The sequence below is a fragment of the Castor canadensis genome, chromosome 12 (assembly GCF_047511655.1).
Source record: "Castor canadensis chromosome 12, mCasCan1.hap1v2, whole genome shotgun sequence".
In the NCBI taxonomy this organism is placed as follows: domain Eukaryota; kingdom Metazoa; phylum Chordata; class Mammalia; order Rodentia; family Castoridae; genus Castor; species Castor canadensis.
The window spans coordinates 35,039,037-35,056,286 of record NC_133397.1 but is presented as its reverse complement, the minus strand read 5'-3'; positions in this window follow the sequence as shown (position 1 = coordinate 35,056,286).

The following is a 17,250-nucleotide window of genomic DNA, read 5'->3' as shown; positions in this document are numbered from 1 at the left end:
GATTTCCTTTTGTTAGGGTAGGTAACATTGTAACATTCCAGTGTCTGTGTGTGTGTGTGTGTGTGTGTGTGCGCGCGCGCATATGTGTGTGTGCGCGCGCATGTGTGTGTGTGCGCGCACGTGTGTGTGTGTGTTTTAGGGTAGGTAACATTGTAACATTCCAGTGTCTGTGTGTGTGCGCGCGCATATGTGTGTGTGCGCGCGCATGTGTGTGTGTGCACGCACGTGTGTGTGTGTGTGTGTGCTCCTTCCTGTCCATTCATGTGCTCTGGACATTTGGGTTGCTTCTACTTCTTGGTGATTTTGAACAATGCTGTAATGAACATGAGTGCACAAAGATCTATTGGAGATTCTGCTTTATTCTCTTTTAGATAAATATCCATTTGTGGGATTGCTAGGTTATTTGGTAATACTGTTTTTAAGTTTGAGAAACCTTCATACTGATCTCCAAAATAACCACACCATTTTACATTTCTACCTATAGTACACAAGGATTCCCACGTCTGAATTCGCACCAACTCTTATTATTTTTAGTTCTTTTAATAATGATTGTCTTTATAGACATGAAGAGATATCCCAGTGTCATTTGGATTTGCCTTCTCCTTAATGATGAGTTGTACTACTTACTTTTGTGTAGCTGTGACCAAAATACCTGAAAAAACAAGTTAAGGAGGAAGGATTTGTTTTGGTTCATGGTTTCAGAGGGTTTAATGGTTTCTTGGCCCCATGCTCTTGGGCAGAACATCATGGCAGCAGGAGTGGGTAGTGGGGGAGGTCCTTCAGCTCCTGGTAAAAAGGAAGCAGAGAGGACTGGAAGGGAAAGAGAACAGGTATAACCCTCAAATGCATGCCTCCCACGATCTACTTTCTCTAGGAAGGCCCTACTACCTAACATTTCAACTACCTTCCAAATTGTGCCACCGGCTACGGGACTAAGCATTTGAGCCTATGGGCGACATTTCACATCAAACCATAGCAATATTAATGTTGAAACATTTGCCATGCTTGTTGTCTATTTATATGTTTTCTTTTGAGAATTGTCTATTCAAATTTATTTTATTATTTTTGAACTATAGTAATTTCTTATACACCCCTTACTGGATGTATGAACTGCAAATACTTCATTCTTTTCAAGTAGCATATTTATCAGTTTAGTTTCACTTCCAATTGCACATAGTTTAGATTTCCTAATATGCAGCTAGTTGTATTTGGTTTGACAGTAATCTTTACTTCCTATTCAAAAGGTCTAGCTTCTGCCCAGCAAGATTAATCTCAGACTAAAATTCACAAACAAACCCAAATAGCTTGGAAAAGTCCACTTTGAGTCCACTTTGAAAAGGAATATGAGAACATATCTTAGCTCAGTAAGGGAGGCAAAGTTTACTAATCAATGAGGTCTGACCAAAGGGTAGCCTTGGTGTCACATTTGATCATCTATTTCTAAATGAAAATATGATATCTTTTTTCTTTTTTTTTCATTTTTAACTTTTATTTATATCTTAGCCAGTGAAAAGGTCCACTATCTAGAATGGTATTTCTGATGAATAGGCCATCTATAAGTTATTGAGATCTTACTGTATACCTGGTTCCACAGATACTTGCAATATACTAACAATCAGTTTTTGTTCCTACTGTGGAGGTGAGACCATAAATTGACACAAGAGGTTAAATACCAGCCCAGGTTTCATGCTTCTAATGGGCAGAGCTGGGACTTTGAATTCAGGGCTAAAAGAGTCTGAATCTCTTTTTTTGGAGGCTAACCTACTGATGAGACTACATGAGCATATCCTTCACTGTTGGTCACAATATGACAACATTGAGTCATGTAAGGAGGTGACACTGTGAGACTTGTATGTGACTACACAGAGTTCATATTGATGCACAGTAAATTAAAGGGAAGGGGGGATTGTTATTGTCATTTAGAAGAAGAAGAGCATTGATTTACTTAGTTGGGGTACTTAGTGATAAGGTGACACTAAGTGTTTACATCATAGTTTTATGTAATATATTCAGCAATGCAAAATACTTCGAAAAGTCAGGAAACTATATCATATAGCTTGTTGAAAGTCAGTGGAGGATCAATAATTTGTATTTTTTCTGATCTTGAAATGCCTAATAGTAACAGGTACAATTTCTACTTTAATCCCAGTAGATTGTGCAAATAAAAAGAGATACTTAGGTTTGGTGTCATTTTTGTCTGATACTCCATATGTGTTCGAGACAAATTCCCTCTTCAACAGTATCAGATAGGACGTATCTCTTAGTGTGTCTGAAATTTGCCACACTCAGTGGCAAAATTTCACATTAGTGAAATGTGATGTAAAGACTGAAGTCCTGAGCAATGAAGCCATGTTCCTAATACATTAAGCTAAGTGGAAATACATAAAAGGATTTCTTTTCCAGGCATACTAATAAAACTTTTTAAAAAATGTATGGCAGGCTATTACCTTCCTTTATTATTGTGTTTTTTGGACTGGAGCATGTTCACTTAAAGGTCTTAAAATTACTATCAACAGGAATTAGTTGATAGAAATATCAGAATCACAAATTTAGTTCTTCAGAGAGGAACTGGACACATCTTTTGGGAGAAAAGACATAGAAAAAATGTGAAATTTAAATTATATAGGTTATTTGAATTTAATAATTTAGCATCTCAAAAATCCCTGGTTATCAAATTTTATTCTGAGAAGGATAGTTCCTGAGATGTATCTAGAGAAAACTGAAATTAATTAAATACAGTTTTCATTACTGGACATTAACAGGAGGTATGAAGAAATGAAGAGATGCACTGTAGTCTGTCTCTTTTGGGAGGATAATTATACAGTCTCATCTATGGGTGTATAGATATTCAAAATAAAGACATGGTATACAGATGGGTGTATAGCTTCATCATAAAAGATGCACACCAGAAGCCTTTGATTCATGACAATGTAATTGAACTACAGGTCATAAGTTTCTTGAAGATCTAGATGGTTTCATGACTGCCATCCAGAGCAGTGTCATGTGCTGGAAATGATACAAACATACGTGTATAAAAATTGGGTTCTCCACCAGCAGGCTACAAGAGATATTTTGCCCAGGTGCTGGTGGTTGGTGCCTATAATCCTAGCTACATGGGAGGCTGAAATCAGGAGGATTATGGTTTGAAGTCAACCTGGACAAGTAGTTTGCAAGACCCCATCTCTCTCTCAAAAAAACAAAAAACAAAAAACAAAAAAACAGAGGAAAATGGACTGGAGGTGTGGCTCAAGTGGTAGAGAGAGCATACTTTGCAAGAGTGAACTGTAAGTTTAAACCTCACTCTCCCCCCCAAAAAGTGAGAGAGATTTCAATTCTGACACTCTGGCTATACAACACTGAATAGGAATAGCAAATTCTGTTTCACAGGTCACAGGCAATGGCGATATTGATATGCTCAGAGCATCTAAGAGTGCCTGGCACACATGATGTGCTTGGCCGACATTTATCTCCTTCCCCCTTTGCCTGCAACACAAATCCTACTTTTGTATGTGGTGTGTAATCAGATTTTTTTATATATATAAAAATTACAGTTTTAGCAAGGTATGCTTCATATGCTGTAAAACCCATTCATTGAAAGTATATACTTTTTTGGTGGTACACTTGTAATAGAGGGGGTTAGACTGATTAAGGTACAATATATTTGCATGTAAAATACCAAGGTAAAACCCCTCTGAACAATAGACACTTAAACTATGAAGGACAGGAATGTAAAACAGGTGATGTTAAAGGAAGACTGGGGAGGGTAAAGGAGGATGAATATGGTTGATGTACTTTCTATATATGTGTGAATATGGAACATTGAACCCTATCAACTCATTTTAAGAAGGGGAATGGGGGAAGAGGGAGAATAATGGAGGGGATGAACCAAACAGGGTTGCAGTATATGTATATATGGAAATATCACAACACCCCCTATATAGCTACCATATACTAATAAAAACATTTTTTAAAAAAATATATGATTCAATGATTTGTCTGTAATGAAACTCCACAAAATATACAGAATTTCTTTAAGGATCTTTTCAGTTTTTATCATATATAGGATTAGTTTTACAAAAGTGTTAAATATCCTTAGTCATGAGCAAAATGAAAATCAAAACTACACTAAAATTCCATCTCACTCCAGTCAGATTGGCAACCATGAAAACAAACAGCAACAAATACTGGCAAGGATGCAACAAAAAGGAACCCTCAGTCACTGTTGGTGGGAATGCAAAGTAGTGTGACCACTATGGAAATCAGAATGGAGGTTCCTTAAAAAACTGAAAATAGACTTAACTTATGACCTCGCCATAGCATTTTAGGGCATATATCTGAAGGAGTGTAAATCAACATACAAGACGGATACCTGCATACTCATGTTATTGTAGTTCTCTTCACAATAGCCCTATTGTGGAAATAGCTGAGGTGACCAACAACCAATGAATGAATAAAATATATATATATTTCAATAAATGAATAAATAAAATATTACATATTATATGTTATACAATATATTACAATATGTATAATATATTACAATATATAATATAATATATATATATATTCCATGGAATATTACTCAGTCATAAGGAAAACTGAACTTATGTCATTTGCAGAAAAATCTGCAAATCTGCTGAGGAAGATAAGCCAAGTTCAAAAGGCCAAATATTACATGTTTTTGCTCATTTGTGAAACCTAGACCTAAAAAGATGATTATGATGGTGATGAGATGATCATGATAATAGTAATGGGGCATAAATTTAAGTGGGGTCTGCCTGAGGGGAATCAGTGGGAAGGGGGGAGGGGAAAAGAAAGAATACCAAGGGTGAGGAAGAGCAAAGCGTGGTACATATATACATGTGGAGAAAGTGTAATGAAAACCACAAAACTCCATTTGAGAAAGGGGTGGGACAGAAATGTAAGGGAGAGGATGAGCATGAAGTTACATGGCACACATGTATGGAATTATCACAAAGAAATCCCCTTGTATTATTAATGTATTCTGACTCAAAACTGAAATAAACTTTTAAAAATATAAGCCATTCATCTGTTTGCCAGCAATCAATGGTAAAAAATTGCAATTTATAGAATTTGTAATCATAATAGCAAAGATATGTAATTGCAAAATAAATAATTGTTAAGCAACTAAAATGAAAAAGAATAGAAATAAATGTGCAATAAAATATAGATGACCTTCATGAGAAAATTATCAGGCATTTCTTGTAAAACATCAAGGACATATAATGGATTGTATTATTCAATATAAAACATTAATGACACATGAAGGCATAAAGTGTACTTAAAGGTATGAACATTGTTAAAGTTGTCATTTATTTTTCTAATAATGTATAGATCAAGAACTTTCCAATTAAAAATTTTAATATTATCCTTTGTGATCATTTAATATTATCATTCATTATCTTATCATGGAAATCAAAATGCAGATTCCCATTTTTATAAGGAAGTATAAATGCCCAGGATTAGCTATGACATGATGAAAAATTTAAGATATGTGCTTGTCTTGCCTGACCTGCTGATTTCCTATAGTTATAATTAATGCAGTGTGGCATAGAAAACATTATGTAGAAATATATGTTAAATGTAAATATTTGAAAGTTATAATGTCAGATTAACTGAAAAAGCATGAACTACTTTAAATGGTACTTGTGACTTAAATTTATGTTGTACACAAAAATATAGTTTAAATGGAGCAAAGTTTTAAATATAAAAGATAAATGTTTAAAACTTGAAAATAAGTATGTAGAAAAGCATTTTTGTTACATGAAATATTTTGTTACAAGAAAGGATTTCTTAATTCCATAAATGCAACAAATAAGGAAATCTAAACTGCATTCATTAAAATATGAACAAAAAGGAACACAAAATTTTGAGAATATATTTTGTATGCCTATAATCAACAAAGTTATGTTTACAGTTTAGAGTTGGAAAGCTTAAAATTCTGAAAAAAAGTTCATGTAATCAAATAGGAAAATAGGCAAGTGACATTTAAAGATATTTTACAGAGGAAGGAAACTCATTTAAAAAGCCTCAACTTAATCAGTAATCACGGAAATGCAGTCTGAAAATTTTAAAAATTTGAGAAAGATAAACTATTTCACGCTTGCCATATTGACTATGAAAACTCTGATTTCAGAGGGTTTAAAGATTAAATGAGTTAATAAACTCCCATATACTGTTGGTAGAAATGTTTTTAATTGGTAATATCACTTTGTGAATCAATTTGATACATAGTAACTATACAGCAATGAAAATGAATGAACTGTAGCAGTACACATCAACATGGATGAAGGTCAAAAAAAAGAAACCATGCTGAGAAGCTGGATGCAGTGGCTCATGCCTGTAATCTTAGCTACTTTGGAGGATTGGAAGGATCACCAGTTCCAGCAAGAATCCATCTCCACCCATAGCAGGGCATGGTTACACACACTCATCATCCCAGTTACAGCAGGAAACATAAAATAAGAGAATTGCAGCAAAAAGTGAGACACTAGTGCAAAAAGTGAGACACTTGCAAAAATAAACAGAGCAAAAGGGACTGGAGGAGCGGTTTCACCTGTAGTGAGCACCTCCCTAGCAAGCATAAAGTATGAAGTTCAACCCCCCAATACCACCAAAAAATAAAACACATAAATGATATGCTGAGGAAAACAAGTAAGTCACTAAATAATATATATATATATTTCATGCTTTATGTGAATTTCATAAAAAGCAAAATGATGTGGGATTCACTTATATGAGATGATCTTAGTTCATTTGAGTTGCTATAACACAATACCATAGACTGGGTGATTTATAGAGAACTGTTATTTCTAACAGTTCTGGAGGCTGAGGTTAAAGGTGAAAGCACTGGTATTTGGCTCTGGAAAAGAGGAGGTTGGTGTCCTCACATGGCCCAAGGTGGAAAGAAAAACCAGAACTTCCTCCAGCAATCCCCTTTATAGAGGCACCTAAACCTATTCATGAGAGAGGAGCCCCTGTGGCCTAATTACCTCTTGATTACTTATTAATACTATCACATTGGCAGCAACTAAGTTTTGGAGGTAGCACATTCAAGTCACATCAGTGGAAAAGTAAAATGATAAGCAAGGAAGCAATAAAATTCTAAAAATATGTACTTGGCAAAGAGAAAGTCCCCTTAGTTGCAGGGAGAAAGGGTGTGATGCTCATATGAGAATAAACCTTGTCTTCACCATAAAAAAGCAATTTCTTGAATGATCGCTGTGTTCTATACATTTTATGCACTTTTTACTTATTTTTACATGTTTTATGATCAGTTCCCTTTCTTCTTTTCCATTTCAATCATTTTGTGAATCATCAGATGAAATGTTGCTATTAACTAGGCACAAATCTCTCTGTCCAGGGAATTCATGATGAGTTCCTATTCTCACTCTAAATAAAGTCCTCCATAACGAATGTCTGCTATTGAATTTTAAGGCTTTGAGCCAGCAGGCATTTTTCTAAATGGACAATATTTTAGTAAAATGTTTTCTAATGAAAGTATTTGTTTAATTTTTATTATCTTCACATGTTATTCAACTTAAAACGAAATGACCGGGGCTTATTCTGCTGTAAATTGTGTATTATTTTCCTACCAGAGGACGTAGATTAGACAATTTAGAATTGTGACAGTAATTGAATGCAGACTACAATAGTAGAAGGAAGACTTTCTGCAGGGGAAATTGCATAAACATAAAAAACACCTATGAGGTGGACACAATTTAAATCCTTACTCCACAAATTAATAGATGTGACAGTGAGTAAGTCTTCTCCCCTTCCTGGGCTACACATGCCTAAGCTGTCCTATGTGTGCTTTGGTATTGGTATTAGAGGTTTGTGAGACAGCACATTTCTCAGATGAGGATAGGCAACAACTCATAATTATTAGTATTTTTGTGACCATTGGCTTATTTATGATAAAAAGAAGTTGGGAATACATATTTCATTGTAAGGTATTTTATATTTTCTTTCCAAGAACAATTTGCATCCTAAAATAACTTCCATATATGAAAAATTTGTTTCACTGTTCTATGGAAGTGAAAGGGTACTTTTTGAGGGACAATTTAGTAACGCATTAAGTCTAGCAGCAAGACACACAAATTTAGTAAGAAGTATCACTTTTCTTCTCAATATTTTTAAAAAATTAACTGTTTTTGGATTTTTCAGTTCAGCCAAGCCAATTTGATGATGCTCCAACTATTGACAAGTCTGGCCCTTAATCTTGACATTGAGATGATATCTAGGTCCCTATAAATTTTATCCTTTGATTCTCCTTCTACTTACTGGTTCTAACAACTCAGTTGGTCATTCATTTATTCAATCATTCCCCTAGTACCTAATAAGCAACTAATATGTACCCACCATTAAGGAGCTAATTCTGTCTCTTTTTCAGGACAAAATTTAAAATACTTCATGATAGCTGTGAAACAACTGTTTTCCATCCTGTGCATCCAATCCCATCTTGTTTTTTATTCTATAAAGGTTTGTGCTTCTTTATAATCTCAATCTGTCTCTTTTGAATGTTTTTGTGTGTTTTAAGGGAACAAAAGTTACTGTAGTTTTACTTTTGTTTTGCAAATTATATCTAGTTATGTACATATTATCTTAAATGAATTTCATGATTTAAGTGCACCTACTATATATCTAGAATATTTTATAATTATTATGAACCTTTGATTCCCAAAGAATTTCTTAGGGAATCTTACCAGTATATAGATCAAATTTCAACTTTGGATATTTTTATTCATTAGGTCTGGATTAGATGTGGTAATTCCAGTTTTTTTTCTTTTTTTCCTTTCTTAAAAATAAATACTTAGATGAATATATTTTTCAAATAATTTGGCTATTATAAATACAATTATATTAATTATAAGTACTAGTGATAATTATGCTATGCATTTCAATACCTTCATGCCATTTTATATATAAAGGCATAGAATTTAAATTAATGCTATCCTGGAATATTTCAGTGTTCACATATTACTCAGGAGGATGTAAAGCTAAGGCCCTTGAAAAGCAGTGGCCCTAATCTGACCTTGTCACTGACTGACCATGTAACCTTGGATCACAACAAAATTTTCCATTAGCATCATTTACTTGTATATAAAAAGGCAGATAGCAATATTTTGTATATATTTCATAGACTCAGTGGAAGGACAAAATGAAGTAAGCTGGTAATAAATGTGTAGTGGATAAAGCACAGAAATTCAAGGTTGTTATCTCAATAAAACTTCCATAGATTAGGAAAATCACAATAGATTAAAATTAGAGTTCTCTAATTTTTTTCTAGTTAGCAGAAGTATTACACATTGTCAACTAATGTACTTCCTTTTCTTAAAGATTATGGACCAACTGGTACCACCAATGATATCATTAAGTACATTCTTTCTCATCTTTGAAACAGATGGAAATATATATAACAATTCATTTAAAAAATGCCTGTCAGTCAAATTAAGCCTGAGAGAAGAAGAGAAGCACAATCAAACCTATGGCTTTTGTATGCATGAGGTCAATCTGGGGACTAAGTGCACTTGACATTTAACAGTGCTGTGAATGGTCATTGCATATTCAGAAAAAGGTCTTCTGTGCTCATTAATACATAGTAAACTGCTATCTTTGATGTATTTCAAGATCCTTGGTGGTTAAAAAAAAACAACAGCCAATGCCACCACTTTTTTCTGTGACATGTTTGTTTTTATATTTTTTCTTTTTATATGTCCTCTTTGTTCCTTCATTTTTTGCAGTAAAAGTAATATTAAAGTTTATTAGGAAACAAATTTAGTATAACAGGGTAAAAGTGGGAAGAAATGGGAAACAGGGAGAAACATTTCCTGCTCTCCATGTAGGAACAGGATCTCCTGTTCCTTCACTTTAGAATATTACAGCATAAGATGCTGTGCCTCTATAAATCAGGGATCTTTAAAAACACTTTTTCTATTTTCTCAGGGGGAGAATATCACATTTCTAGCTTGTGTTAAGAATACCCTGCCTCAAAGAAGGCTTTTGAGTAGTTATTCTTAATAATTAGTGGTATAATGGTGACTAGATTCTTATAATAAATTCTAAAATGGGAATTAATGAATTATGCCTACAGTATATAGACAATCAGTTTACTATTTAATCATCACCAAAGTGTCTTAATTAGTTGCTTTTAGAATATAAAGTTTTTAGCAATTTGATCTTTTATATATGTTACATGATGAACCCCACATCTTTTGAGTTTTTTGCTTTTTTGGAGTACTGGGGCTTGAACTCTGAGGCTTTACCTTGAGCCACTCCACCAGCTCTATTTTTATGAAGGGTTTTTTGAAGTAGGGTGTCATGAACTATTTGCCCCAGCTGAACCACCATCCTCCTGATGTCTGCTTCCTGAGTAGGTAGGATTATAGGCGTGATCCAGTGGCATCTGGCATTGATCCCAACGTCTTGATTTCAATTATATTACAAGTGCTAGGATGGAAATCACATTAGAAAGATATGGCATAGTCTGTGAATTAGTCTGGGGACTTACAAGGTAGGAAGATGGTTTATGTCCTCAAAAACCAAAATAAAGCTAAAACTGTTTACTTTAGCTATCTATTTAAATTATGTTGATTATTTTCAATTTGCATCCTTTAAATAGTGGACATGAAGAAGAAATTATTATCCATATGTGAGGCACAGAAAAGAGGAGGCGACATGAGCAGTCATGTGATACAGAGATCAAATGTTCATTAAAGAGACTAAGATTGAGTCACACAATACATTGGATGCTTACCAACTCTCCCTATTGATTAAAGAAATCATAATATTCTCTGAGCCTCAGTTTCTTTACCCATGGCTATATTCTAAAAGGTTAGATAAAGAAAGTGAAAATTCACATATATTCTAAAATATAAAACATAACAATTCTAAAAGGAAATCATTGCACATTTTGAAGTTTTGGAGCAAAGGAAGGAATGAGACAAGGAAGTTACTTAGAGCAGCTATTCAGCAGAGTTGCTCCAATAAATCTGAGCTTGGTTAGTTGCAAAATACCATCAAAAGTTTGGAAGGATTTTTAGGCTCTCTTCCTATCAGGCAGTCCTGGTAAATTTTCTACAAGAATTGGAGTTAGACCATCATCTGATTCAAGCATCTTTCAAGAATCAAAACAATCATCTTCTCACTGGCTATGCTTGATTTATTTTTTAAATAGACCCCAAACATTCTGTTGGAAACCCAAAATAAGAATTTCACAATATAAATACAAGTAGTGGAATGTTGTAGAAATAAATGAAGACTATATAAATGAAGGAGAACAGAAATTATTTATTTAAAGCTTGAAATTTAAAGGGTGTTGGCCACCATCACTTGCCTGAGTCAGAGATTTAAAGCCAGGCAAGGGAGTGGAAGGTACAATGGGGAAAAGAAGGAAAAGTTTAAAGTATGCTTAGAGAGCAAAGTGCTGGCATGGGGAAACTGAAGGCAGGCCAAGGGAAGTGGTGCTTCCTCTGGCATTGGTTTCCGAGATTTGAATCTTAAATGTTCCCCAAAGGCTTTATGCAAAAGACCTGGTTGCCAGCTTGTGGTGGTATTGGGAAGCAGTGGAACCTTTAAGAGGTGGAGCCTAGCATAAGGGAGTTAAGTCATTGGGGATGTGACCTTCAAGGGGATATTGAGACCCTGACCCCTTTTCTCTTTTATTATGTCTCCTAGCTACCAAGTGGTAGACAGACTTCTTCCACCAGGCACTCATGCCACTGTGATGTACTGTGCTGCCACTGGCCCAAAGCAATCTAGACAAGTTGACCATACAATGAAACCCATGGAGTTGTGAGCTAAAATAAACCATTCCTCCTCATAAGATGATTATCTCAGACATTGTGTCACAGCAATGGAAAGCTGGCTACTACAGTCTGGGGGATATATGACTTTCTCTCACTTACCCAAAATGGGAACTAGGGAAGAAGGGTGAAAATTAGGGAAACTGGCAGCTGTTAATTAAGGCCTGACCATTCTGAGCTGACTACTGCAGAGGCTGTTGCTTGACTTCCTAGGCTGGTTCTTGCAGTGATTGTGGGTCAGAATCTATTTTCATATATGGACCAGTCATATATCCACTATCTGGATATGTAGGAGAACACTGCAAAAGTAAAATCTGTCAATATTTGTCTAGTATCATTTACTGATAGTAGAGTCTAAGCCAAATTGGTTAGCTGAAATAATTAATCAAAGTATCAAATGTGAGAAGGCAAAAAGGAAAAATTTGCAATGAAGCTGGAGGAAGAGCTGGAAGCCAAGGCAGTGAACAAATATGGCATGAATTCAGAAAACACTAGTAATCAATGCATAAATAATTACAACCAAGACTTAGTGACCACAGATTGTGAGAGCACATATACTCTATTTACACATATTTCTTGATTTCTTGTAAACAAATCCTTTGTTAGAAAAACAGGAGATACTATAATGAAATGTCATTGTCATCATTCTCACTTATTTCCCAAATGTGAAGTTCCTTTCTTTATGAATCATCGAGGACCCACTGCTCTCAATTTCCTTCAGCAAGAAGGGCAGAGGACCCCCAGTATTCTCAGTTACCAAGACAGGCATTTTTCCTCCTTGCACACCTCAGCCCTGCCCCCTGTAATGAGAAAGCTGCTTTCCTTCTATCCCCCTCTCCCATGGGGCACTATATCAGCTGTAGGATCTTAAGAGTGCGCTATTATCTAGTCTTTTGTCACTAAATTCACTGACCTGTGTTTGGGAGTCCCAACATGGTCCAGTCTTCATAGTTTGCCATGTTTATTTCTTAGAACCTATATTAATAGTGCTATCATTGTTTTTGTTATTTAACCCTTCATGGACTGTGGCCTCTCTTTACATATATACTAAATGTTTTATTTTATTGTTGATACTAACCATTCAAAGAAAACACATGATAAATATTCCCCTCTATTAAATTGTAATAATGGATTAGATGTTCTCAATATCACAAGTAGACAGAAGGCGTATTAAAAATGAAAGTACTTAAAATAATGCTATAATACACATTTAAACTATATAAATTTATTTTCAGATTCTAGACTATGGTACAGCTCAAACATTTCCATTGAGTCTCATTTCTGAAGGAATTTTTTTTAAAGAAGAATCTTCTGGATCTTCTGGATCTTACTTTTTTTTAACACAGCATGATCTAACTGAACTTACTTTTGCTTAGTGAATTTCCAAATGTATGAAATGACAATTCTTCACTTACACAAAAGTTTTTCAAAAGTAATTGGTTGTGCACTCATCACATGGATATCACTTTGTAGACAGTTTTTATGTCATCTGTTTGAAGGGGAAAGGCCTAAGACTGTGGAACAGCATAGTCTTGCCTTTATCCCCATACATTATCTTCTGTTAAGATACTTTTCCTTATCCATAAGGTTTCAATTTATCAATTTCACTAGTCTACTTGGAATATTTGCATACATATATGTATATATATACCCCAACTTGTTGAAAATAAGCAATTTTGAAAGCAAAAAGCACTGAAGTAAAATTACAAAGATAAAAGAGGTGGCTGTTTTTTTACTCTTGACATTTTACCCCCTAGACGTATGAGTTGGCATTCATTTAAGTTCAGTGAGCATTTTTAGGAATCTTTTATAAGTTGTGTTTTTAAAAAAATCTCTTCCATGTATCATTATCTTTATGACTCATGTGTTTGATCATACACAATGAAACTTCTTATTTTCTTCTGAATAGGCAAAAGATATAGCAAACATATCCTTTCAGATAAAGCTGAAGGTCTCCTGATTCAAACTGGCTTTGAATCCTCCACAATGCCCACCTTGGTAAATTGCACAGCTCAAATGATGCCATTGGGTCATTGCAGAGTCACTAGAAGCACATCTTATCTAAAAATTCAGATCTTTATCTTTCCACATATATCTTTTAATTAATGATTGGCTTTTCCATAACTATAATGCTTTACTACAATTTCTAGTACACAAAAAATACATAGGAAGTTTCAAAAGAAAATCAGATAAGCACAAAATCCTGTTTCACATGGTTTTAGTTTCATGGTACCTTGTTAACAACTCAATTACTGAGAGTTCTAAAATAATTCTGTCCATATATAAAAACTGGAGATGGACTGCTTCAAAATAATTCCCATGTTGTTTTCTTTCTAATTTTTCAGAAAATATTTATATATCACATGTCCTGTACAAAGCACTAGAAATAGAACTATAGATGCATTAGAGAAAAATGTTTAATATCACACTATCACACTCTTTCTTTAAACAAAAACCAAAAGTCCACACCCCATGAAACAATATATTAATGAGTCACATTCTATGCTATGAAAAGGCAACACATGCCTCTAATGTTGGGTAATAGAGTCAAGTCTGGGGTGCAGAGTTGAGATCTGTGTAAGGAATCAGATCAAGAAGAAAGACTAGCGTAGCTCTAAGCTAAGGAGCTCTAACTGATCTTCAGTTAAATTTCCCTGGCTGTATATTAGTGAAACCCCATTCTACATATATTATTTGGTCTCAATTGTCCATGTCCATGCTTTGGATATGGAAAGAGGGGGAAGATATTGCCAAGAATAACACAGAGAATGTAATGTTTCCTCACACAGGCCCAGGATTATCTCATGTAGTTGACCTAGATGGCTGGATAACACAAGGACGGAAGTCAATATCCAAAAATATGATGATGGAGCCAGAGCCATAATAATTCTTACAACAAGGAGAATTCATGTCATAATTAGTAGCAATGGTGTGGTAAATTCTGAAAGGCTGGAGATAACATCTAGTTACTTAGACACAGAGGCAGAAACCAATGGATAAAGCCAAAATATGATCAATGTTTATATATGGTGAGATTATAGGTCAATTTTATTTTAGTACTTTTACTAAATTTTCTTCAGTATCAATTTATTCTTTTAACAATCACAAAAGGAGGTGATGTACACACCACAGACACACACACACACACACACACAATGTTTGTGTGACCAGAGTAGCTGAGATAAAAGGGAAGGGCCTGAGTGAGGGTGGTAACACTGAAGTCTTCTGAACAGACAGGTCATCAAAAAAGACAAATAAATATATGCTCCACATAATCATAATATGTCATTAGAGAAATGTAAAATAAAATAGGATTGAGGTACTATTGCATACCTATTAAGATGACCAAAATCCACAACTGGGGAGATACCAAATGCTGGTGAGAACATGGTGCGACAGAATGCTGGTGGGAATAAAATGGCGCAACCACTTTGGAAGACAGTTTGGCAGAGACTTAGAAAACTAAAACTTAGATATTTATAGCTTATTAATAATTGACAGAACTTAGAAGCAGTCAAGATTTACTTCAGTAACTGAGTAGATAAGTAAACTACATCCATATAATCTAATATTATTTAATGATAAAAAGTTATGAACTACAGTCATACAAAGATGCACTATATGATTCCAATTATATGACATTCTGAAAAAACCAAAACATGGAGACAGTGGAATGATCATTGATTGCCAGGGAGTGAAGAGGTAGGAAGGATGAACACCTGAAATACCAAGGATTTTTAGAAAGGATTTTGTGAAACTATTCTGAAACATTGCAATAGTGGAGTGTATCATCATTCACTTATTAAAACCTACAAAATTTGCAGCACAAGGAATGAACACTAATGTAAATTATGGGCTTTGGGTGGTAATGAAGTGGCAATATAGGTTAAGCCGTTTTAACAAATATACCATTCTGGAGTGGGAGGTTGATAGTGGAAGCTGCTGTGGTGGTGGGATGGTGGGGAGGATCTGGGACTCTATGGGAACTCTTTGTACTTTTGCTAAACTTTTCTGGGAACCAAAACTGCTCTAAAAACTAAAGACTATTAAGATAGGCACATATAAGCATGGCATAAAATTCAAAACCTAACCACACAATAACAAAAATACTGAGTCCACTCTCAGAGCAAATGAATCACTTTCATTCCATTATTTAGTTCTACCATCTGGGCAGTAATGAAACACAGGAAGGATGACCACTTAAGTTTTCTTTGAATGCATCCCTTCCATTCTTCTGGGTAGCAGAAATTATTGTCTCAGTGAAATGCTGCAGAGAACTAAACAAATAACCTGCGAAAGCTGACCTTCCCTCACACAGAGTTGATTCAATGATATATATCACCAAGAAGACAACAATTATTCATCGTATTCATTTTGGTTTTGGTAGTATGGGTTTATATAGTTTTTGTAACAAGAACCAAGTCAATTATAGTCAATTAAATTTATTTAATAGTCTGAATATTAGAAAAATCTAGCTCTAGTCAGAGCCTGAGCAATGCTATGCATGTTTACAGGGTGGGCAAAAGTTTGGAGGCTCTCGTATACACTCAAATTCACAGAATGTTTATGGGAAAAATGAAGGAGTGAGCAAAGAAAAAATAGAGATGGACTGAAAAACTGTTCATAATTTACTAAGATGCTTTGGGTTAAACAACATGAACCGTTAATATGTAGTCAGAAATATGTCTTATTTTCCTTATTCTCCTGTTAAAATACCCAGAGAACGATGGTCAGCTATAGTAACATAGTCATCTCAAAAATGACTAGTCATATATTAATGGACATTCCAACATGTAAACCAGATTTTATTTCTATTTCTACAAAAATTTTATCAATTGCAAATAAATCAGCTATGCATATTTTATTATAAGTATTAGGAGTTTATTTAAAAATCAGATCTACCCCCACATTCCCTTTTTTAATTCTTTATAAAGAAGAAAAATGTTACCATTTTAAAAAGTGTCTGCAAATACTACTTTCCTACAAGTCTTTGATATTTTGCTGCAGAATTAGGCAATAATTATCTCATAGCTTACCTCTTGATATCTGAGATTTGAGATGCATTTTATTATAATTTTTGCCATTCAAATTTTAAAACTTTTTATCAGTGTATGTTAATTCTACAAAACAATGAGTTGCATTGTTGGCATACATTTAAAAAAATAAGTGCTTGTGGATATAAAAGCTATTTGTGATAAATAGCCGTTAAGAAAACAAATCAAACTTCAATTTGAGGACTACTGTAGTAGGGATAATATATCCATGTTCCTTGAATATTACTCAGTAACCTATTCATTCATAACTCTTCTCTTTGTAACTTGAGTGAGCATGAAATCTGATATAAAAAGCAAAAAAAAATCAATAAACAACTTGAGTAAAATCACTTAGAATTATAGAATATCCATATCCTCAGCTACAAGAAGTT